Genomic DNA, 23,834 nt, shown 5'->3' with positions numbered 1-23,834 from the left:
AGATATTTTCTAATCCTTCCGGCTCACATCAAGTAATGCTACTACTAGGTTGAATCCCTGTTGCTCTGTTTCCTCTTGATACTTATACTTTGCAAAATCTGGCACTGATTCTGGCTGTGCTTGCCTTATTGTTACACGTTTTAATCTCCGAGACAGCTTTGTCTGTCAGTGAGCCAGTTTTCTTCCATTCTGTGTAGGTTCTCAGTTTGTTCCCAGTATTCTTCTAGAAACGGTTTATTTGTTGCATTCTTTCTATAAAGTTCCTCCTCTTTGCCATTTTTTCCATACCTTTTCATTCCTCAGTCCTTGCCTGCTTTACAGATTCCTTGTAGTTGTAACAGCTTTCCCTAAACAGAATCCAATCCTTCTTGGAGGTTCTTGTACCTCAACTACTTGATCCAGTTGGATTCACAGCTTGGGTAACACCTTAGTCTTCCCTTTTCAAGTCAAGGTCAATGAAGCCTACTTCTGATCCATTTTCTGTTTAGGATGAACTAATTTGCAGTAGCTTGATTCAGGATTATTCTGGAAACACTTACAGGAAGTGCTCATCTACTGCTTACCAAGGAAAGATGTCATCTCTTCACACTCCTTTTGGCAGAACATTTCCCAAGTGAGCTCTGCCTCTGTGAGCATGCATCTGGGAAGGCTGCAGAATTTCCTCATGTGATGCAGGACTCAGTGGCATTCCTCTGTGCCAAAGTCTGTCTTTATTCAAACCTGGTTCTGATGCAATGTATTCCAGATCTACCATAATAGCACAATTTATCAAAGTAGCCTTAATCCAAATGGATAATTTTATTTATTTTATTACAGGTGAATAAAATAGTAGGAAGCTCACTGAGATTTTTTTTTTTTTTTTTTTTTTTTTTTTTTTTTTTTTTGTGAACCTCATTTTAAATTTTACAAATATATTTGAGATACCTATGTGTATTTTTGAGCAGTGTTCTGAATTACGGGTGGTACTTGTCTCTTCTAGATCATAGCCTCTTTCACAGAAAAAAAAAAACAACCAAACAAACCAAAACTTTTTGGTTTGTTGCTTTGTATTTGAGCTTTTTTTCTTTCATACAATCTTTGTTATTACCAAAATAAGACATTGTGAAAACAAAAAGTTACCGTTCCTTTCTTCAAGGGAGGCTGCCCCTCCCCTTTCTTCCCTCTGCCCTCATGTCTGGACTCTAAGGTAAAGAAAATGCTTCTTTTTACTCTCTAGTCCATTAAAATTTGATCCTATATGATCAGCACATCTTCTGAGATACTCTATTTTTTTCAGTTGTCAGCTGATATTTTGTCCTGGCTCTTACTTGAGTCTCTGTCAATCTTCCTAGTATATCAAGCCCAATCACAGATTAAGTACCTAATCTTCTGAGAGGAACATCTCTTGCAGTGTGATGTGCTGTCACACTCCAATTACTTAAACAGAGCTATAAAGGCTTTTTTCCTCTCAAAAATTGTTTACTGTAATGGATCCAAATAATTAGGGACTGCTTTATTTTTGAGTAAATAATGGAGAAAGGGGCTCTGGAAAAACTTGCAAGCAAAAGAAGTGATTTATGTATGCAAGTGAGGGGAGAGAAAGAAGGAATGGATAAGAAACAATTAAAATATTAAGAACAGTGCAGAAAGTTTGTTCATGCACATTTGTTTAAATGCTGAGAAATGCCTGAATTCTAGGTCCCATTATTATAGGCCCATTTTCCAGATACTGTTCTTAAGAATTAGCTTACTTTTGGGGCAATGGAAAAAAAATTCACATAAGGTTCTATCTGGCAAATAGTTTTATAATCCTCTTCACGGTAAAACACAGATGGCCATTCGGCAGCAATCCAGATGCTCCTGCAGGAAGCTTAGTCTCTCTGTGGAGCCATTTGGAGGGTATCCGTGGGTGCTGCTAGCTTGTAACAATACAGCATTTATGCTCTTCTTTTCAGAGATGATCTGAAAAAGTAGAAATATGTTCTTATTTCGGTAGGGAAGTAGCTTTTCACATTAGAAATAAATTCTGTTTTCACCTGGAGCGATGGTTGTGTCCACCTATCTATAACTAGGATGATGTACATAGCTTTTGTGATATAACCTTTGGTGTTGCATGCATTCCGTAGCCAAAATGCATGCATTAAAAATGTGGATGCTAGTCTGATATTGTATCAGTTGGCAATATGGTATCAAGAAGAATGCTGAAGAAAAAGCATCAGTATACACAGTAAGTCTAGTGAAGAAAGCAAGGCTTAAATTTATAGCATTGACAGCATGGTATAGTGAAAGGCATCTCTTTGAAAGCATATTTCAGAAATATGCTTATTTTGCCCTGAATTGTAAAGTACGGAATGAAGTAGAAAGAGTAAGAAAACAAAGTAGACAGATAATAGAATTCAGTATCATTGCTTCAATGAGACTACTAATAAGCATGAAATTGAACATCTGCTTAAGTGCATGTCTGGGTTATAGCACAAAGATAACTATCATAATTGTACCCTGATATTTCCATAGCAGAGATTTTAGTGGATGATAACTAGCATAATGCAAATATAAATGTTATAGTGTGGTAGAAGCTGTACAGTTATTTTACCTGTGATTGATAGGAAGAAAAAATATCAAGTGTTCTTCAGTTTACTTTTTTGAAGGAAGTCCTTTGAATCTATTAAATAATTGAGGAAATGTTACAATGAATTTCATACTAAAACTTTGATGTCAGAAAATCTGTTCCAATAAGGGAAACTGCCTGGAGCCATTCTTTGACCCAAAGAAGCTTGCAGTGTTGGTTGGGGTTTTTCCTCAAAAGGAACATTTCTTATGCTGTAGTTTAGTCTACATGCTATAGAAAATTCTGTCTAAAACAACGTAAAGAAATAATGATAACCAAATACTGCCCTGGGTGTTTGTTTTCACAAACTTAAATAAAAATGCTTCCGTAACAAATCTTTCCGTAGAGATGAGAGATGATGTTAGCTTCTGTTGCTCATATGGGGAAGTCCTGAACTGAAGACTGAAATGTTCTGGCAGAAACAGTGTTTGGGCATGGGAGGATGAGATGTCAATGATGTAAAGCAACTGTGTAGTTAGTTTTTCAACTCAATTAAATTGTTCAACTCAATATGCTGCTTCCATATCAATCTATAGAGATTATGGTGTAGTAGAGGCTAGTTTATAGTCTGAATTTCAGTTACTGAGCTTCATATAAGCTAAGTGAGATGATCGTTACCCTTCTGGAGCAACTTTGCGCTCAGTAGATTATACAAGACATGGGGCTTTTGTCATCTTCTAATAGGATGCTGCTAAAAAAGACTGAGTCTTTGTAATGCCTCATTGTTATTCTACCATGTACAGCTTTGGGGCAGCTGGTCTATTATAAGACCACATAGTTATGAAAGAAAGACTGCAAATTTGTAATTCTAAGAAAGATGCACTGTTTCTGACACATACAATTAGTAATTGTACTTTCCAGACTTTTTTTGTTGTTGTTGTTTTGGGTTTTTTTTTTTTTTGTTCGTTTAGTATCACTTGAGAGGGTGGTTAAGGTATATGGGAATTTTCTGCATTTTTAAATGGAGGATATATGAGTTTTATTATGTAATAGCCTTTAAACTTCTCAGAATGGTATGGATAAACTTAAGAATATGGCATGTTATAATATTTAGTGACTCAAACTTCTTTAAAAAAAATTTAACCAACCAAAACCAAGCCCACCCCAAGCCCTCCCCCCCTCCAAAAAAACCCAACCCAAACCCAACCAAAAGACAATAAAACCACACTACTTGGCTGAACCACAAGCAGATCATGATGAAATTTTAAAGTAAAACTTATGCAGGAAAGGGTGCTCAGAATTGGGCAGGTAGTCAGTCCTCCATGGTAACTAACTGAATATCTAAAGCCAGCTTTGAGTTTTCACATTTTTTTTTTCTCTGAGCTGATTACTTCAACAATAGGGTAGTAAAGAAACATTGTTTGCCTGTCTTATTGCTTTACAATTTCAGGTAATTAATACTAAAATATTGAGGGAGGAATTCATTTCCCTATGCTTCAGGCTTGGCAGCTTTAGAGCCTTCACCTTTTCAAGACTCCATGTAGCAACCTCTGTGACTCAGATACATGCTGCCTTAGAAGGCTCAAGCAATCCTAAGCACATTTGAAGCTGCTGAGATGACCATGACATGAGAGTAATCTTGTCAGAGCATGCATTGCTGTGTGAGAGTTCATGGTGACATTCTGTGACACTTACACCAGCACTGGTGTAAATGATCTTCAGCTTTTGGCAGCAGCTTTCAATAAGATGCCTGTGAAATTCAAAGATTTAAGCCCATAGATTCTGATTAATACGCGTACAATCAGGAGAAACAGTAAGATTGGGGGGTTTAGGTGGAAGGCTAATCATGGAGAAAATGTTCCTTGATGAACGATATTTTTCTTCTTAACAATATATTCCAGAACGCTTCAAATAAATATTTCATTGAGAAGTAAAATGTCAAAAATTGTATACAGTACCAGTCTCTCCTATTGTGGACACTTGATTTAGCTACTGGGATTTAGGAACATTAAGCCAAAACTAAATTAATGTTGAAATTCATTTAACTAATACAAGTTGTTGGGTTTTTTTCTCTTGCAGGACATATAAATAGTTTGCATACTGGAATGCATATTTTCAGATTACAAATATAGTAACAGAAAATAAGTTTATTAGCTGCTTCTCCTCTTTCAGGGAAGATGATATTGAAATGGAAGAGTAAAAAAATTAAATAATGACTCTTCAGCAATGACAGTTGAATAAGAAAGTTTCTATTGTGTTCAATTCAAAATACTCTTAATAAAAAATAATGGTCTGGCGTCATCATTAAAAATAGCCCATCTTCAATAAACTTTTCTCCTCTAATTTTTATTTTTAAAATAAATTTACTTTAATATAGTACTTGATTGAGATTTAATTGTTAGACTCAAAAGGAAAAGCTTCTATACTGTACAGCTTAACAGGCTCTGCTTGGGAAAGTAACATAGCTAAATAACTATCTAAAGTTTCCAATAGAAGTGAAGAAGATTCATCCTTCACTAAATGTAAACACAATTCTGGTTTTCATAGAAAATAATTTCAACTTAATTTACCTCAAATCTTGGTTATTAATTCATCAACATGAATATTCAAAGTGTGTCTAGGTAAAAACTTTTGTCAAAATCACATGCTTGTATTTTAAGAAAAAAATGCATTGAATGGAAGACTGAGTTGTCTCATTTTGAGAGCAATAAAGTCAAGAAATATGGATTTAAGATCAACTGACCTGAATTTATTGTGGTGTGGAAATGAACTCTTATATTACAGTAAATGTTTTAATGGTGTTGACATCAGATTAATTTCTTTGGCTCTTCTCTAGTTATTCCTGATCTTCGTCCAAAAGCAATTGCTTCTTTACCTCCTCATGGTGGGACTGTTCTCAGGACATGGGATGAAATGTGTTAAATCGTACACATGACTATGTGACTACATTAGCACACGATGATCAAAATGGCTCTAATTTCTGCTCCCATCCCTGCACTTCACTTAGTAATCATGTCTTCATTAATAAAGTCACTCTAGTTTTATAGCTCTGAGTGTACTGATTGGCATACAATACTTAATATTTAATCTGTTTAAGTCTGGGGACTAAAGTAGACTCCAAGAACATCTTTCTTACTGTAACAAAAATGTGTGCTTTGTTGTTTTAGTTCCCCCCACCCAAGCCATCCTTTGGTCCATATCAAAGTGATTCAGCAGATTGCTCGGAATAGATCAGCTTCTCTGGAAACTATTGCTGGTCTTTATAGTGATTTTACCTGAACCTCATTCAGGGTGCTGCTGAAGTCCTCTAGGTAATTCAGCCATAAATTTTGGTACACACAGTAACAAGCAAAAAGTTTATAAGTTTCCTTCAGATAACATTCTGTGTAACTTCAAATATCTTCCTTATAAACACCTTGCACGGTTTGTCCTCTGCGTACTGGATTGAATGACTTGCTGTTCTGGTGCCCACTGGTCCTCAAGAGTAGCCCTGGAAACCTGTGACTTTGCAATCTGTTACGTGAACTGTCTGATGTTTTCAGGTGAACTCAGAGGCACAGCAAACCCCGGGCAAAATGCAGCTAATGGCATGACTTTAGAAACAATTTGCAGTGGTGACTGGTTTACTTTTAAAACACCAGAGAGACTGTTTTCCTGGTGGCCATCCTTCGTAGATTCAGCTGCTTATTTTATGATAGCAGTTAAAGGAGAACCCCAGATGCTCTCTGACCCTTTTAGGTGGCTTATGGGTTTTTAATAGGACAGCTGAGAATTAAGTCCCCAGTAATCACCATAGGGGCGTTATGGAGTCAGCTACATGCATGCTTGCAGGATTAGACCTTAGGTCAGCTCACTATTGCTAATATTTTTCCTTAAGTGTCAGAGATGCAATAGGTGTAATGCTTGGTGAACTTCAGAGAGATGACTGCATCTGTTCACAGAAAGCTCTTTGAGGCCACTGTAATTAGCTTCAATGGCTGAATGCTTTCCCGAGCTGAATCCAGTTGTTTCCAGGACTGAGGTTTATTTGAGTTTTATACAGGTTAAATCTAATAATTACGTATCTTAAAAATGCACCTAGATAGAGAGAATTCACATTTTATTTACTTTATCTTTCCTTTAGACTCCGTAGGGACAGCTACAAACAAGGAGTGGCTTTCGTATTTCTTGCAGTAAATGTAAAAGTAAAAGCTGTTGTTACTTATGATGAAATCTTTATCTTCCCTTTGTTGTGTTTCTCAAATTCATCTTCATAATTTTAAACATGGAAGAACATTCGAGTTTGCTTACAGCTGATTGAAATATATGTGCAGAAAAGATTCTCTGTGCTACAACTGAGCTGGTTGCCTTGATCTCTACTACTTCTGTCTTGAAGTTACTGAGATTAGCAGTGTTTAGAAGAGATCGATGCTACATATTTATCTAACTCCTATGACAACAGATTTTGGTTGGGCTTTACAAATCTAGTCAAAGGATTTTCATGTCTTTTTTTCATAAAAACTTGTCTTTGCCTTTGGCTAGAATGAGAAGTGAACAGTGGGGTTTTTTTCCCATAGTTCATTTACTTCTAGATGAGGCAGCTATGTAATTTGGTCTGCCTGGCTTACCTCACAGTGCTCCAATGTCAGAGATAGTCCCTTAATGCAACAGTTTTGCACAGGAGATGTCTCAGATCCACATCAGCCTTGTGGTCTAAAAGCTTCCTTGCATTTCTGGAGGGGAATACAAAAAGAAGCCACTTCTGAGCCATTCTGAACCTTCTTTAAGGAAAGCTCTTACTCTGTTTGCAGCCTATCTACCTCTACAGATTTATATTCCGTGGAATTAACATCTCGCAGGTTGTTCCTAGTAGAAGTCCTTAACCCTGAAGAATGGGTGGTTTCTAGTTTGGCTCAAACAGTAGTGTGTTTGCTACTGGTTCAGATGCTCAAAAATCTTTACAAAGATATCATTATCCTATTCATAATAAAATGCATTTTTCCTTCTTCTGGTCCCTCCTCCCCCAAATTATAATGGAAATTGAAGTCTAACAAATCATAATTATTAAAAAAAAACCCACAAAAAACCAACAAAAGACCACAACAACTGGGAGTACAGACAGTGCCCTGACACTGCTCATGTAAATTCCAATGGTCTGTAGATAGACTGAGGGCTGTCAGACATGACTCGTAGTATGCAATGAGGAGAATTCACAGTCTTGCATTAGAAAGACCCTGCTTCCATTTTTGACCTTTAGTAAAGGTCATTGGTCTCATGATGACCTAGAAATCATTAAAGCTATATTATTGAGCAAAAATCCTATTAAAATGCGCCCTAACTCACATTTTAAGTGTATAGAATATGAAACGGCATAGGTAAAGCATAGCCAGCCTTGATGCAGTTGGACAAAGTGAATTTTTGTCTCTCACTTATAGTTTATCAATTATCAACAACATCACAAAGGGTGTAGTGGCTATTAATTTAGCCTTTTAAAATGCTTTGGGTTTCTGAAAGGCTTAAAAAAAATCTCCTTTAGCCACTGCATTACAACACACACAGACAACCCCCCACCCCCTTTTTTTTTTTTTTCCACCTACATTTTTCCATGTCTCTTCGCAGGTGATGTACTTATTTAAATTCACAAGGAAAATCTGTAATTTTGTGTTCATAGATGTGTGGAAAGTGTACATTTAGCGTAATAAAAGGGAAGAGAGGAGGAAGGGAGGATATAATCACTTTTTTTTCTTCACCGTAAACATCTTAAGTCCTTAGTAAATTGACTGTCCTTTAATCACATCCTTAACAACCCATGATGAACTATTAATTGCATGAGCACCACATCACTTGCCAAATCCCCTGTACTGTTTTAGCTTTCCCTTCTCTCAGATTACAGCAGCAAGCATTTATCTGGAAATGCTTTCTTTAGCTTTTTCCTAATTCTGATTAAGACTCCAAAGGTCATATCCCTAGACCAATATGAAATTGACTTTTCCCTTTAGTCATGATAACTTCACTTTGTTTAGCATGTGGGCTCACAAAGACCATGACTTGTTCCATTTCCTAACTCTTCTTTTTTGTTTTGTCCCCTGAAATTTTTCTTTTTCATCTGAAAACAGAAAGAAATTAAGACAAGGACTGGCAAGGACTTACACTTCTGTGCTTTTTCTTGGGTTGTTCACATTCTATTTATGGAAATATTTTTTTTTATAAGGATTGAGAGAATAACACATTATTAGATGTATTTAGTTTGCCTTATGGAGATGATGGCAATTTCATGTCAATAAAAACTACTGTTTGAAATAGCATCTTTCTTGTTGCAGTTGGGTTTGTTCTAAAGCAGGTTACTTATTGCAGGATCCACTCTTCTTTTTATTTTAATTGCCATTTTAGTAATATCCAGAGAAAGAATTCAGTAAATTTGTATAGGCCACTGTTATCTCCTTATTTAATTGTTGTGTACTGTTTAATTGCTTTCTGATTTCCCCCTTTTACTTCCTCAGACTGAACTAAAGTGGAACAATTCCAGTTTATTCCCTCTCTGGGCAGCTTTCTGTACTGCATTTTGGATGCCATACAGAGCAATGTATTTTCTTTAATCTTCTGCTTTGCGAAATATGCTACTTGACTTTTATCATAAAATTAATTCATCAAGAGCTTTTCCAGTAGAGAAATCTGTACTATGTGTAAAAGCAAGCTTGCCTGTGGTGTTGGTAGTTGTGGTGTTATATTTTCTAGATTCTCATGGAAAAACTACAAAAGAAGCAATGGGAAAAGCATAATGTTGCTATGACATGCTGATTTACTGAAAGGCAACCAGCAAAGACTTTATATGAAAATGCATTTGATCTGCATCAACATGTATGGATGAAAAGGATGTACTTTGTATGCTACTGAAAGTAAGTTCCTTGTAGTATATATTATTACCTGCTGTGGTCATCAAATTGAATTAACACTTAGTGATCTGGTGAAAAATGGTGCCTGGATCAATCATTTTTGGAACGTCTATAGGAAAACTGATGTGTATTCTACCCAACACCCAAAAATCAATGAGATGTAGCTGACTGTGCATATGTGTTGTCATCAAAGCAGCTCAAATTCAGATCCATGTTTAGTGTGCAATGAGAAATCAGCACTTACAGGACAGTAAGAGCTATTTTTAACTGAGACTAGTTGTTTGCATACCTTCTTCAGCCATGCAAACAGATCAGCTGTTAACAGTAAGTGTCCTCTCAAAAATAAATAGATTTTTTTTTTTTTTTAATTCAGTAATTTCTAGTTTGTGTGAGTGATATCCCATGACTTTTGGCAGGAAGCTCATTCTCACAAGTACCATTTGTCATACCCCAAGCTCTAAAACAGTCTTGAAACTTCTCAAGAAAAGAGAGGGAGGGAACTGAAATGACAACACAAGAGTCAAAATTTACAAAGAAATATCAAAAGTAATGTTTGACAATCAAAAGTCAAATAGATAGTTCAATAGAACTCCGTGCAGATGTCTTATTTAACATTTCAGCCTCAAATGCTAATTTATTACCAAAACCTGGCAAAAAAAAAAAAAAAATGTTATATATGACAAGAGATTTTTCTTCAAAATCTGTGCATGAACAAGATCTTTGCCATGATTTAGAGGAACAGAAAAGAGCATTTCAGAAATAGGAATTCCTCTTAATAAAAATTAGTCTGGGAATTTCTTAATTGTTCTTATCTTCCTATAAACTACTTAAAGAGTTGTGGTCAATGGCTCAATGTCCAAGTGAAGAGCAGTGATGAGTTGTGTTCCTCAGGGGTTGATATTGGGACTGGCAATGTTTAACACCTTTGCTGGCAACATGGACAGTGGGACTGAGTGCACCCAGAGCAAGTTTGCCAGTGACACCAAGCTGTGTGGTGCGGTCGACACACTGGAGGGAAGGGATGTGCCATTCAGAGGGACCTGGACAGGCTGGAGAGGTGGGACCGTGCGAACCTCATGGAGTTCAACAAGGCCAAGTGCAAGGTCTACACATGGGTTGGGGCAATCCCAAGCACAAATACAGGCTGGGTGAAGAGTGGATTGAGAGCAGCCCTGAGGAGAAGGACTTAAGGGTGTTGGTTGATGAGAAGCTCAACATGACTTGGCAATGTTCGTTTGCAGCCTGGAAAGCCAACTGTATACTGGGCTGCACCAAAAGAAGCGTGACCAGCAGGTCAAGGGAGGTTACTGTTGCTCTCATGAGACCTCCCCTGCAGTGCTGTGTCCAGCTCTGGGGTCCTCAACATAAGAAGGACATGGGCCTGCTCGAGTGGATCCAGAGAGGGCCACGAGGATGCTCATGGGGCTGGAGCACCTCCCCTGTGAGGACAGGCTGAGAGAGTTGGGGGTGTTCAGCCTGGAGAAGAGAAGGCTCCGGGGAGACCTGATAGCGGCCTCCCAGTACTGAAAGGGGCTACAGGAACGGTGGGGAGGGACTCCTGACCAGGGGGTGTGGGGATAGGGTGAGGGGTAACAGTTTTAAATAGAAAGAGATTAGATTTAGGTTAGATGTAAGAAAGAAATTCTTTCCCGTGAGGGTGGTGAGACAGTGGCAGAGGTTGCCCAGAGCAGCTGTGGCTGCCCCCTCCCTGGCAGTGTTCCAGGCCAGGCTGGACGGGGCTTTGAGCAACCTGGGCTAGTGGAAGGTGTCCCTGCCCATGGCAGGGGGGTGGAACTAGGTGGTCTTTAAGGTCCCTTCCAACCCAAACTATTCTGTGATTCTGTGATTCTACATCTTATAAGGTACAGAAACGGTAAGATTCTCTCCCTGTATCAGATAAGTTAATCCTGTGTGTTTAGTTTCCTCAGCAAGCTGTCATACAGATAACTCATTTTATTGTACAATTAACTTTGAGGTGTAAGCATCTAAAAATTTTACATTACAAGAACTTGGGAACTGAAGTTGCTGAGGCAGACTTGCCATATTTTTAAAAGATAAGGGAGTTATTGCAGCTAGGTTTGCTAGGAGGTGTAACCTATTAGCCAGCTAAACATGTGACTGTTATTGATATTGGGTACACAAGGCATTTCTTAGCTCTCCTTTTTCACTGATGAGGGAAATACTTTATCACACAATTAACTGTGACTGAATGATGAGATCGGTCATCAAGCAACTGCAAAAAGTAGCAAAGATTATTAGACCACTTGAACCAAACTGCATTTGCAAAAATCTGTTCTATCATGAGAAAAATATTTGTCACTTTATCTTTGTGAAGGATTGACGCTTAACAGAAAGCATCCAGCCCCTGACTGGTGCTCAGAAAATATGCTACACTTGCTTAAGGTGTTTTGCCATTACAACTTTGCATGTAAACAGAAATAAATTATGCATATTAATCTTTTAAAGGTGAGAAATTATAACAGGGTAATGACTACTTTTCTAATGTGTATTTATCTCTTAGACATGTCAGAACATACAAGTTGATATCAGCAGGTAAAAAGATTTTATGTACCTAAAATCCCAGACTGCTAAACCCGTCAGCACATCTCCTTGTCTAAGCTTATTTCAGGATCTACTGTAAGAAAACTCTCCTCAGTTATATACAACCTGTGTATAAGAATCATGGATTTCAGTGGTTTCTTTAGCACTATGATGGCTATTCAGTACCTTTACCACGCAGTAAATGCAAGGTAACTTTATTTTTGTTATAGGTAAGGGGTGAGGTGTTAAATTATACTTCTTGCATAATAATTGAAAAATCAGTTAATTAGGGAAATCTGAATCTCCAGTGTTTTGAAACCACTTGTTCCCGACTAAATGAGCACTAAAGTGTTATCAAATCAGAATTTTCAACCCCTGCCACGCTATTAAGTGAACAAACAGTGTAGATAATGCTGAACCCTGCCCTGTCCATTCACCTGTAAAATAACTAGAAGTGTAATCATATCTTTTCAGACTGAATGGCTCTCTTTAAAACGAGGAAACAAAAAACCTCTTAGGCAGCAAACACAGTGCATTTCCCCTGTCTTTTAAGCACCTAGGTGAAACGGTTAAGTAGTACCTTCCTCACAGACATCCTGAAACAAGAAGGGACTTTCTGGCATGTTGAAAGGCAGCAGCATAGATAGACCTACCTCTGGACCGGCCCAACTTTTTCCCTTTGAAATATTTTTGATCTGCCTCTAACCTCACCACCTGCTCACACGGAGTGCCTCTTGATAGTTGTAAGCCTCTCTTCCTCCAGCTGTAGCAGCCAGCCTGGGTTTTTCCTCCACTACCGATTTTTTCTGCTCACCACCCTACCCCCTCCAAAAAAACCCGCCCAACTTTGTTTCCCAAGTACCAGCAGAGATAGCCCTGACTTTCCCACGGCTGCAGCTTAGGGCACCTCTGCATCTCCCTTCTCTGGGCAGCAACTTCTCCCTGAGTCGCTGAAAGTCCCCTGCAGTCACAGCAGCATCGCTTGCTGCCCCATCTGCACGCGGGGACACGGGAATCTGCCCCATCTGCAGTGCTGGTACAGCCCCTGTGGTGTCCTCCCAACGTGCTTCAGCTTGCCCATGGGTGGGGGAAGAGAAAGGGTGGAGGGGGGGAAAGGGAACAGTCCTTTTTTTTTTGTGCAGGCTCACCATTGCTACCTATAGCACGCCTCCAGCTCTTGCCTTGTTTTGCTCCCCCTGCCTGCCATCTCCTGTTCCTCCACAAACCCCTGAGTTGCAGTAAAACAAATTTTATTGCTGGGAGCAGGACTTGGGGGGCAAATGTAAAAGGAGCAACAAATAGAAGAGACAGAAACCCAAGTGCGGTAGAGAGAAAGGCCAGGCGTACCTGGGGTGAGAAGCTTTTTGTGGTTCTCCTGGGAGAAAACTGCCAATGCAGTCAGCAACTGTAATAGTGTTTCTCTACCATGGACAAGTTAAATGTATTTAATTGTGAAGCACTTTATAGCCATGTGTGTGTAGTATATTTGAACTGCAAAGTGCTGTTGTACTTGGCCATAATATAAAAGTAAATTCAAGCTTTTTTCAATCCAGTAAAACAGCTTGAGCTATTATATTAGTCATTATGGACCCCAGCAGAGGTGTAGGAATCTCATTAGGAATGTAAATGTCAGGTAGGACACTTAAAAACCTCATTATGGGGAAGAACCCAAGTATCAAAAGTGACATAAATTGCTGGCCAACCTGAATACTGCAGAAGAGAAATCCTGCAGAGCTCTGTAATGTGGTTTAATTGGAATAACAATTACTACCAGCTTTATCTTGATATAATGAAGATTAAATGTACAGATAACTAGACTTGTGCCTAAGATCACTGACTAAAAAGAAAGTAATGTAAAGAAACGTACAAAGTCTCTTTAAGTGTTGAATAAACCTCTCAAGGTAATAACAACATTTTGTAGGAGTTTTGTGTACTTTAATAGTATATCTGTTAATGGCAATGCTATAGACTGACGTATGGTGTAAAGTTACATAGATATGTCTCTTTCAGATCTGAAATTTAGACTTACTCAGCAAAAAGTACTTTTCTAATAAAACCTAGCTATTCATTTCGTTGGCCTCTGTATTTAGTTGTCTATATTTCCCTTGCCTTGTTTTGTGTTGGAGAAGCCAGGCTCTGCCTGGCAAGAGCGTGAAGAAATGCCTGGTAAGAGGGTAAGCCCTTCTAACTGCACTGAGGGTTTGGATAGGACAATTACACATCTTTTAAGTGCTTTCAAAACCAAGTTGGAAGAAATAAAACGGTAATATTTGAAGCTTCACACTTGTGACCTGCTGCTGTAGCGATAAAGCTTGTGTGGTTTGGCAGGGAGGAAGGATAACATTATAAATTCGCAGAGGGGATGAGGAGAAGCAGATTGCTTTTGACTGCTCTTTACCTTTCAGCTGTGTCTTTATCCTGTCTTTCTCTCCTTTCACACCTTTCCCCATTATCAAGGAAACTTCGGAGTACGGCAAGATTGGCTGTTTGCTTTGATGTAAATAAAATTAAACTGGACTTCTTGCAGGCAATCAGTTTTGATTGTTCTGATTTCTCTTTATTTAAAGAAATTGATAGGGGTGCTACAGCACATCCAGAACTCTAATCATGTTATAGAGGCTAATCAGAATACAAGGTTTTATGTACTCTACCATATCGAGATTAGCCACATGGCGATTAGGAAGTGCCTAACCAGGTTCAAGAACCCTCCTAACACAAGCATAAATATCCAGGTAGCATCCATGCATGTTCAGCAACTGAGCTGTTCTATATAATAGATGGCATGCATTTTTTTTCTTTTTAAATCAGTGACAAAAAAACTGCACAAACAAAGCATAGTATGGCACATGTTTTTTCTTTCTGAGGAAAGACAGCAGAACCAACAGGACATGCAAGTAATGAAGGTACTGAGTTGAGTTTGTTATACCCATAAAGCATAAATTAGTTGGGCTTTAGCTTTAAATCTCCATTGGATTTGCTCATTCACTGCTGTCCATATAAAACCATCACACTGTTTAGCACAATTAGGCTTGATTGTTTAAACAGTCTGGATTGAAATAGCATTAATTAGCTATGTCATGCTATTACTCATTGTCCATAAACTTGCTGTTACCATTCAGATCATGCCTGAATTTACTGGCAGAGCAAAACCTGAAAAACCTATCAGACAAAGTATACTTTATGGAGCAGTTTTATTTTTTGCTTATTCATTTTTCTGAGGAAATATATACTATGATACTTTGAAAAGCTTTTTAAACCTAAAATGGGGTAAGGAAAGAAGGGGAAGAGCAAGATAAGACCGAATTTTATTTGTTTTGGTTAATATGTAGCTTTGAAAACAGGAAACCTTTCTATTTTTCCCTGTTTAATAGTCCGTGTTAAAATTTCTAAATTGAGTTCCTGGGTGCACAGAGTTTGTCTTTGCCTCTTACAGATATCCCAATCCAGCAATTTTCAGACACAGTATTTACTTTCCTTCTCACAGATGTTTTACTTTGCCTTGCTTTTATATTCCATTTTTTCTTTTTAGCTCTTTTATAATAAGCACGTGAACTCAAGAAACACAGAATAGTCAAAATTAAAATTTAACTAGTTCAATGAAAGCAATACGAAGTCAAGCACAGAGGAACAAGTACACCATGCTTATTGTGATTCAAGTTACTTCAGAAACAAGGCTGAAAAAAATGCCAATATTTATGTTCATTTACATAAACAAGTCCGTGTTTGTGTATAGTTCATTTTTTAAAAATTTAAATGAAAATAATTTTCTAGTTGTAAAACCCAGACAGTATAAGATCCCTAAGTTCATCTAATACCAATAACCCTATGCTTTCCCTACATTCTGCTTTGTGTTTCGCTGGTGCATCAGCTTGCTCCTTGGGTGTGAGCAATTACTGTCATAAGGCATAAATCTGCTTTATAAAGCGACAGTTTAAGCTCAGGATTCTTAATGCTGGGCCTCTTAGCATAATGGTTTCTTAACATAACACTTGGAGAATTACCCATGTGGATCAAAAAGAAGTCTTGAGTGAAAAATTGTTCTGTGTTCCAGAGGAGTCTCTGATTGGCTTCGTACTGCTTAAGCATATAAACTGCTGTTATTTCATTCAGTACTAAAACTTGTGCTGAGCTCATGTAAGAACTTCATTTAAAGACACCAAGAATACAGGAAAAGATTAATGCCTGTAGTTTAACAGACTGTCTTCTCCTCTCACTCAATTTTTTTATAAAAAAAAAAAAAAAGTAAATGCAATGGAAAGGCATAATGGCAAACAATAGCTCCGCCTTTAAGACATGAGCCTCTGCATTTGTTGGGAAAGTTTCCTTCTGTAAAACATGTTGATACGTTTAAAGAATACATTAAGTTAAACTAGAATTTTCTAGCCCTTCAGTGTGGGGAAAAAAAAAAAAAGCACCCCACTCACAAAAAGTAGCCCTCATTGAGAAGCTTCATCTTTCCTTATGTAGACGATGTAGTGAAGGCAAATGGGGTATCTACTGCTTTATTTCCTTGTTAGGACTATAGGACTTGCAAATTTTTGTGTAATTGCCATTATTGAATCCTGTGGAAATTTCCATCTGTTTGGATGCCATGGTCATCAAATTCTAGTCCCTGTTTTGTTTTTGACTCACTGATAAGCTTGGCAAGCTCCACTGTCCTTCCCTAATCACAAAGGAGAAATATTGGCTTCTTGAGTAGCTGGTAGAATTAATGCCTGATGATTCAACAATTAGTGTAATCTTTATGCAGCAATTTCCACTGTTGTCCAATATCCAGGATGAATCTCTTCATAAAGACTATCAAATATTTTAAGAATTTGTAACAGTCAAGAGCATGAGATACACGTCTAATCAGAACTTTCTGAATGTAAATCACACTCATGCAATGCAGATGGATTTTCTTGGTAAAAGAAGTCAGTAACACTAACTAGGAAAAATTCATTCTGTTGAACATATAGTACTTTTAATATGCTCAGATTTTGTTGGGTGCTCTTAGACTGTCGTTTTAATTTAGGTTTCCAGACACAGCTCAACCACATCCTGGATGCAAACCATACCACAACTATATGTAATTTTGATCCAGAAAAATTATTTGCAACCATCAAGGGCTACATGGGTATCTTTTTTTAATTTCCTTTCAATACTATTGACATCCAAGTCTTCACAGATGTGGTTTAGTCAATAATTTTTACTGGCATTACTTGTATGGCTTAGAAGAGAGTGAGTCACCTACCAGACATAACAACTGTATTAGGAAGGATACTATTTGTCACACTGATCTTTGCCTGCCTTCACAGCAGGAGATGAGAAGGCAGCTTGCTTGACTTTGTGATTTTTTTTTTTTTCTCTGATTTGGCTAAATCTAGTTCTATTGAAGCCAGTGGAAATACTTCCCTCATCTCACATAGCCTTGGCTCATGCAACTTGTCACAAATGTCTGTTTTATTTCTGTATCTGAGATATGCTTTCATTCAGAAATCCCAGCAAATATTGTAAAATCCTTAACATTTATATTAATTTATAAAGGAATCCCTCCATCATTTAAAAAACCTCCGAAGTCTGTAATTAGTACGTGAATAACACGAAGCACATTTATCAGGAGAAGATTTCTGAAAATCTGAATCAGGACAAGACTGAAAAAATTTAAGTCTGTGTTAAGGCTGAAAGCAAGAATGTGTTCCTTCCTTCCTTACCTTCAGCAGTTGTCCCTGATGGTATGGATTAGTTAGTGAAGGTATGGATCTCCTTGGTATGGATTAGTTAGCGAAGGCTGGCATATAAATTCACAGTTTTGTCTCACTGGGAGTTACTTTTTTTTTTTTTTTGTATTTCTAATATATTTTAAAATTAGAATTCTGAACTCTGTGTTCAAGTTTTTTCTCCTGTTTGCGTTTTTACAGTCTAAATCAGCTACAGGAAATTAAAGGACAAACGCTTGCTTTGGTGAATCATAATCTGTTTTATCACCTAGACCTTGGTGGTGGAATATAGGATGGGATGAGATACACAATGGATGAGCTGCCACTTTTTCTACAGCTGAATGTCAGTAAGATGGAGACCTTCCTGCTTCAAGGTCTCAGCATTAGCTAAAGAAAATTTCCTTTAAAGTAACACATGAGTTAGAGCAGTATAAACAGTAAGGCTGCCAATTCATTGCTATAGACTTCTGTCAGGAATCTGAGTGAACTTGGTACTCGATTTTGACATACATGTTTATTTTACACCACAAGGTTTGCTTTTTCCAATCATACTTCTCCTCAGGGTTTATTTAGTGTTGCCAATACTAACAAAACTATTTGTGTGGTACCTGCTGGATTATTATCAAAGACATCTAACAAGTCATTCTACACCCTCTTCTTAACGTATTTTTAACTCAACTACATAAACAGTTAACTTATGCCTTAAGTAGTTGCCTTCCAAATCCCAAATCACTTAAGAATTCTCTGATTATGTATTTACTGGATGTCACTTCTTAAATTTTGTTTTCTCAACATTATTAGAGTGAAATGCTCTGGCTATCAGAACGTACTAGTGGTGTTTCATATACCGCAGTCATCCCACACTTGTCTGGGCCTCTCATCCTTCTTGTACTGCTTTTCCTTGTCAAAATTTTCTTTGAAGACAGGGTCATTTGCTAAATATTTTATTTGGTGTTTGCTTTTTGATGATGGTTTTTTTTTTGGGGGGGGGGGCAGGAGGGTGTTGTGTTGGTGAGGAGGTAGGGGTAGGGTAATTGGCCACTAACTTTATCTCTTAGGACTCCTGAGGTGGACAAACAGAATGTTTTTCAGCTTGGTAAACTAGAAAAACTAGTTCAGTGTTTAACAAGCAAGAAAATCAGTGCCTATTTGCATGCTCTTTCTGCTTTATGATACTCTAAATTTACTAGATCCCTAAAGTAATCTCATTTTGAGCTTAATATGCTTAACAGTTTATACCATCTCTGCTTTATTTTCTGCTGGCTATCATTGATCAATGCTGAGAATTCCTGCAGACTCTTGTGTATTTTAGCATTTTTCTGTCATGACTATTATTATGCATTGTGTCTTCCAGGGACAAATTTCACATGGGATTGGTGAACAAACGTTTTCTGCCAAATTTCATGAGTGTTTGGCAAAGTGACAGTATTAATTGAAAAAATCTGCTGGCAGTTCAAGCATGCTAATGTAAACAGGGTCACTTTTTGTTTCCAGCCATGTATTCTAGCCATTTAGTGACAGGATTTTAGTTCCTAGTCATATGAAAGCTCACCTGCTGAATGACAGGTTAAGTCTTCCTTCAGGAAGAATATTATTCCCATTCCAGACAAAAATAGATTAAGTCAGCTGAAGTTGTCCTTCTTCTCAAGAAGACTGGTTTTGATTTTGTGATTTGGGAGGGGTCTGAGAGAGAGTAGGGTAGGCAAGTTTTCCTTTGAGATGGTCATCTACCAGGAAAACGAAGTAGGTGAGGAGATACGTAATTTTCCATCACCACACTTAAATAAGGATTTCCAGATTTTCAGTATTGACATTTCTGCATCATCTGCCTAAAGGACAAGCACAGGCCTCTCTTAGCCTTAAGTGATTTATGAGTTGCATGATACCAAATTGTTGGTGAAATTCACTTGAGCAGATACAACTGCAGGCTCCCTTTAAGATGATAAGCAGGCTTCTATTCTGTTGTAAAGGTATGTTGTTATTTTTATATTTAAATTCAGGTGTGAAAACTATGGAGGAACACTTACTGTAAGGAGCTATGATCACCAGTTTTATAATAAGAGAATTTAATTGAGAGCCTGCATAAAGACTGTTGTATTTCACTTGCTACAAGGGCAAATTCTCATCTGCTGTGTTTGCTGGGACAGATGATGTGCAGCTGCGATGTGGTTGTCCTTTCCCCTCGCACTTCTAGGGAAAAAGAATCACAAGTGGGACGAGCCCAGGGCTCTGACAGTTTACCTCATTTGGTATTGTTAGCCTCCAGGCCCTGATGCTTGTACTTTGCTCTCCAGCTGAGTAGACTTTCTTGCAGTCAGAGGCAACAGTTAGAGCTGAGCAACCTGGCCAGAATATTTTAATATTTAGCACTGAAAAGCTATTTCTAGTTCAGAGTGGGCTTCTAATTTAAAGTAGCCCTGCTGGTTTTGATGGGATGGGGAAAACACTTAAGCCTTGCTTTAATCCAGTTAGTCAGTACACGTATCAGTAAGAAGGTTCCAGCCAGGACTCAGGATAATTAGGCCATGTATTAATGTAATGCTTTTTTTCTCTTGTTAATACCTGAGCTAGATATCTTCAATTTATCCTGAGTAAGGATATGTTTGCTGCAGTCATGCTTCTGACTGTGGTGTAGATATAGCCTATGACTCTCATTTCTCAAGGGGATTAGTCAAGTTTTCCTGGCATAAATAGAAAAAAATAATGACTATGTCTAGTTTTCTTCATTATCTCCATCATTTTGCTGCTGCTGTTAGGCAACATGTCAGCATTTAGCCATAAACATCTATGCCATGTAAAAGATGTATGCTGACTTATAAACATCACGTTATATTGTAAGCACACATATGATTTCAGAGTAGTGGGGTTTTTTTGTTTGTTTGTTTGGTTTTTTTTGTTTTTTTTTCCTTCATGACTGTAGGTTTCTTTTTGTGACTGAGACTACTTGTCTGTATCCCTACTTTATTCTGTTTTTACTAATTGGTCCTTGCTTTAGAAGTAAATCAAATTACACAGATTTTTTTGTTTGTTTTAATATATAAACAGTATTTCTGGAAAAAAAACCTAAAAAACAAAAACAAAAACCCCAAACCTACTAGTTATCATCAAAAAGAGAGAAGCACAGAGCTGTTATTGTGACAATTTTACTTGATGGAAAGTAATGTGAGTCTGTGTGAATTTTACTAAGAAGGAAGAAGGCAACAAGACTTGACTTGTTTGTATAAAATCCCTGTTTGTGAAAAAGCTTTCAAAAACTAATGAAAACTTGATCCTTTTTAATTAAGCTGCAACTTAACAATTGAAAGGAAAAATGGCTTGGAATAAACTGATTAAAAATTTAGAAAGGGCTATTATGGAATTTTCCCTGAATTTAAGTCTTGTGATGTATTTGAGTCAAATCAGTATGTGCCACATTCACAATTTATACCAGCTGACTTCAAGTGTGCTTCATTAGTGTAATGCCAGTGAGAATTTTCCACTTACTGAAAACCTAACAAATGCATAAGAAGATTTAATAAGATTTTAATGCACATTAATCTAAACAATGAAGAATCAAAAATAACAATGAAGTTCTCACTTATAGTGCAATTGATAGTTAGTGATTCACATAGCCTAGAATCCCTATATCTTTTTTGAGATCTTAAGGGCTGTTAAGCATAGGAAATTTACGTACAATGTATTCCTCACAGCGTTTCTGGGAGGAAGCTCAAACCTGTCTCTGTTCATAGGCTATCTAGTTAGAACCTAACCATTAGTCATGTTAGCGCATTGGTAAAATCCATCTTAAAACCAACAGATTTATATGAAATAAATTCTAGTGCTTCAATACATCAGTCCTTAAGATGGGTTTTGCATGATCTTGAATAAACTTGTGCTTTAGAGAAGCAGTGTGCATATTTTATGCAATGCTTAATAGTAAGTTGTTTTTCTGTAAAATGTAAATGGATTCAGAGTTTTTGTTTTATTGCTGTCCCTGGTAATGACTTATTGTTTGTTCCTGGGAGCAGTGAAAGGCTTCTTAAAGTGAACGTTTCTTTTTAACATTTCTACATAAATGGGCTGATTCTGATCTCATACTTTTTCTACTTCAGTGACTTCAGTGCTGCTGCTATTGTTTTTATGCTATCCAAAGTCATGATCTGGCTCAGCAGGAAACTGGAAACCTAAAGTTCAAATAATTAGCATTAGGTGAACATTATTTGGGGATCGGTAGTAATTCAAACTAAGATTTTTGATCTTTTTATTCAATTAGTTAAATTTTATTAAGAGACACAATGAATACGGGAGTTGATAGTCCTGTTAAGCTATGTGTCTTCATCCAACTTCAAAGCCAAGTTTGAAATTACTTCCAGTCTGCAACTTTTTTAGTAGTCAGACTGAGTTAAGCTGGTTGAATAAAACCACAAATGTCACTAATTAATGGTAGTTTACCATAATAATTAAAAAATCCTAATGTTGTCAAAAAAGAGAGTAATGTGCAATGGACACAGAAGTCAGATAAATTAGTGTGCTCTTCAAATAGCTTCTGAAGTTTCTTTGCAGCTCTGACACTACAAATCTATGAATATGTAATCATTTTTAATTAACATAAACCTTTGTGAATTATAATGTCAAATGAGTGAAAGATGAGGATTCAGCATAAGAGTTTTAAGCATTTTGTAATGAGTGATTTAAAAAGGAATTATTTGGTGACAGAGATGGGAATCTCAGTCTACATTCTATGCTCCGTTAATCTTGAGCAGTATCTTAGGCAATATAATAATATAAATATAGTGACAGGGAGTGTCAAATTTGGGATTGTTGTTCCATGAAGGAATATTGAGAGGTTTCAGTTGTTTTCTGTTATAAGATAGGTTAAAATGTTGAAATGCTGAAATTTTAATTATGTTTGTAGAATATTGTTTCCAAATTGTAACATTATTGATTATACTCTTAAAAGCAATTAGATTTTTAGGGAGTGATTCAGCTGGCAAATCACACTGGTCTGGCATTGCCTTAGAAGTACTACACAATCACATCTGGACTTCAAGGGCTGCCTACAGAGGGTGGAGAGCCTCAACCACGCACGTTGTCCCAATAAGCATGTCTTACCTTAGAGAATTAAAATGGCATTAGATGCATATGTTTAGGCAGCTGAACACCATTGTTACAATCATATGTGTAACATGCTTATAATTTCTATTGCTTTACTTTTATATCTTGTAGAAATAATAAATTTTAAAGTTATAAAATTAATTCTATGCAGAACTTAATGAGGTAGAGCATTTGATTAATTTACAGTTGCTTTCATGTAGAACAGTTTGCTATGGGAATTTTTTTTAATCTTTACTAGCTCTTTGTGGTGCCTTAGATATTTCAGATGACAGACAGTAGCACTAGATATTAACCAGTTAGGTAGTTTAAAATGCTCAGAATGTTAATACAAGTAGCAGTTCAAGAAATGAAATTCAGCAACAAGAAATGGAGTGAAACTTGTACACTGTTTTCAGACAGGATTTTTAGCACTGTACAAATGATACTATGCAATAGGCATATAAGACACATGGACGCTTTATTTCATATAAGTAGGAAAATGAGGATGCTTATGAAGAAAACTGGCACTGAAAGGAAAACTAGGAAAAAACTGAAAATGCAATATGTGGGAAAGATATAGTGTTCCAGTCCTATGAAGAAACAAGTACAATAAACCATATATTTGGACATTTGTGTAACTTCCATCAACATGCTGTTGGGCTGCCGTTACAAAAGCTTGCTGTAGAACGTAAAATTTCTGTCCTTCTCTTTAGTGATCGTTAAGGAGAAGATATGGAGTCAAACCTAATGGCTGTGAACATATGATACTGGCAACATGAAAATAAAGACAGGTTATACGAGTCAAAAAATTCTTTTGGAGTCAGGGAGCAAGTCAAGTCTACTCCATAGTCACAGACCCCCACAGCCATGTGGGCAACAGCCACCTCAAAGGACTTGTAAATGTAAGCTGAGACCTCAGAAAAATGTTTTCTACTGCCTGGTGTAAGAAAAATCCAGAAAGCCGGCAGAGAATTCTCCGTTACTCTGGCAGCCTGCCTCTGAGCCTGGGAGTGATGGCTCCAGCCATGCCTGTGCATGTGGAATCACCCTGCCACCATTCCATGGTCTTCAAATGCTTTCTGTCAGTGTTGCAAAGAACAGGTATGCACCCAGTCCCTGTGG

At 37.3% G+C, this 23,834-nt stretch overlaps 1 long non-coding RNA gene across 2 annotated transcripts; it reads right to left on the bottom strand.

The window, feature by feature from the left end:
• Positions 1–870: 870 nt before the first annotated feature.
• On the bottom strand, positions 871–20,072 carry LOC113485451. Of its 2 annotated transcripts, XR_003399423.1 has the most exons (4): positions 19,881–20,072; positions 5,803–7,239; positions 4,052–4,277; positions 871–2,180 (listed from the first exon to the last, which is right to left on the bottom strand). It is a non-coding gene; the product is annotated as an uncharacterized LOC113485451 (long non-coding RNA). The 2 variants fall into 2 exon arrangements; XR_003399422.1 differs by lacking the exon at positions 871–2,180 and having other exon boundaries at positions 3,715–4,277.
• Positions 20,073–23,834: the final 3,762 nt, after the last annotated feature.

Source organism: Athene cunicularia, assembly GCF_003259725.1.
Source record: "Athene cunicularia isolate RWA chromosome 1 unlocalized genomic scaffold, athCun1 chr1_part1, whole genome shotgun sequence".
Lineage (NCBI taxonomy): Eukaryota > Metazoa > Chordata > Aves > Strigiformes > Strigidae > Athene > Athene cunicularia.
Note: the sequence above shows the minus strand (reverse complement) of the source record. Positions and strands in the feature narration are given on the sequence as shown.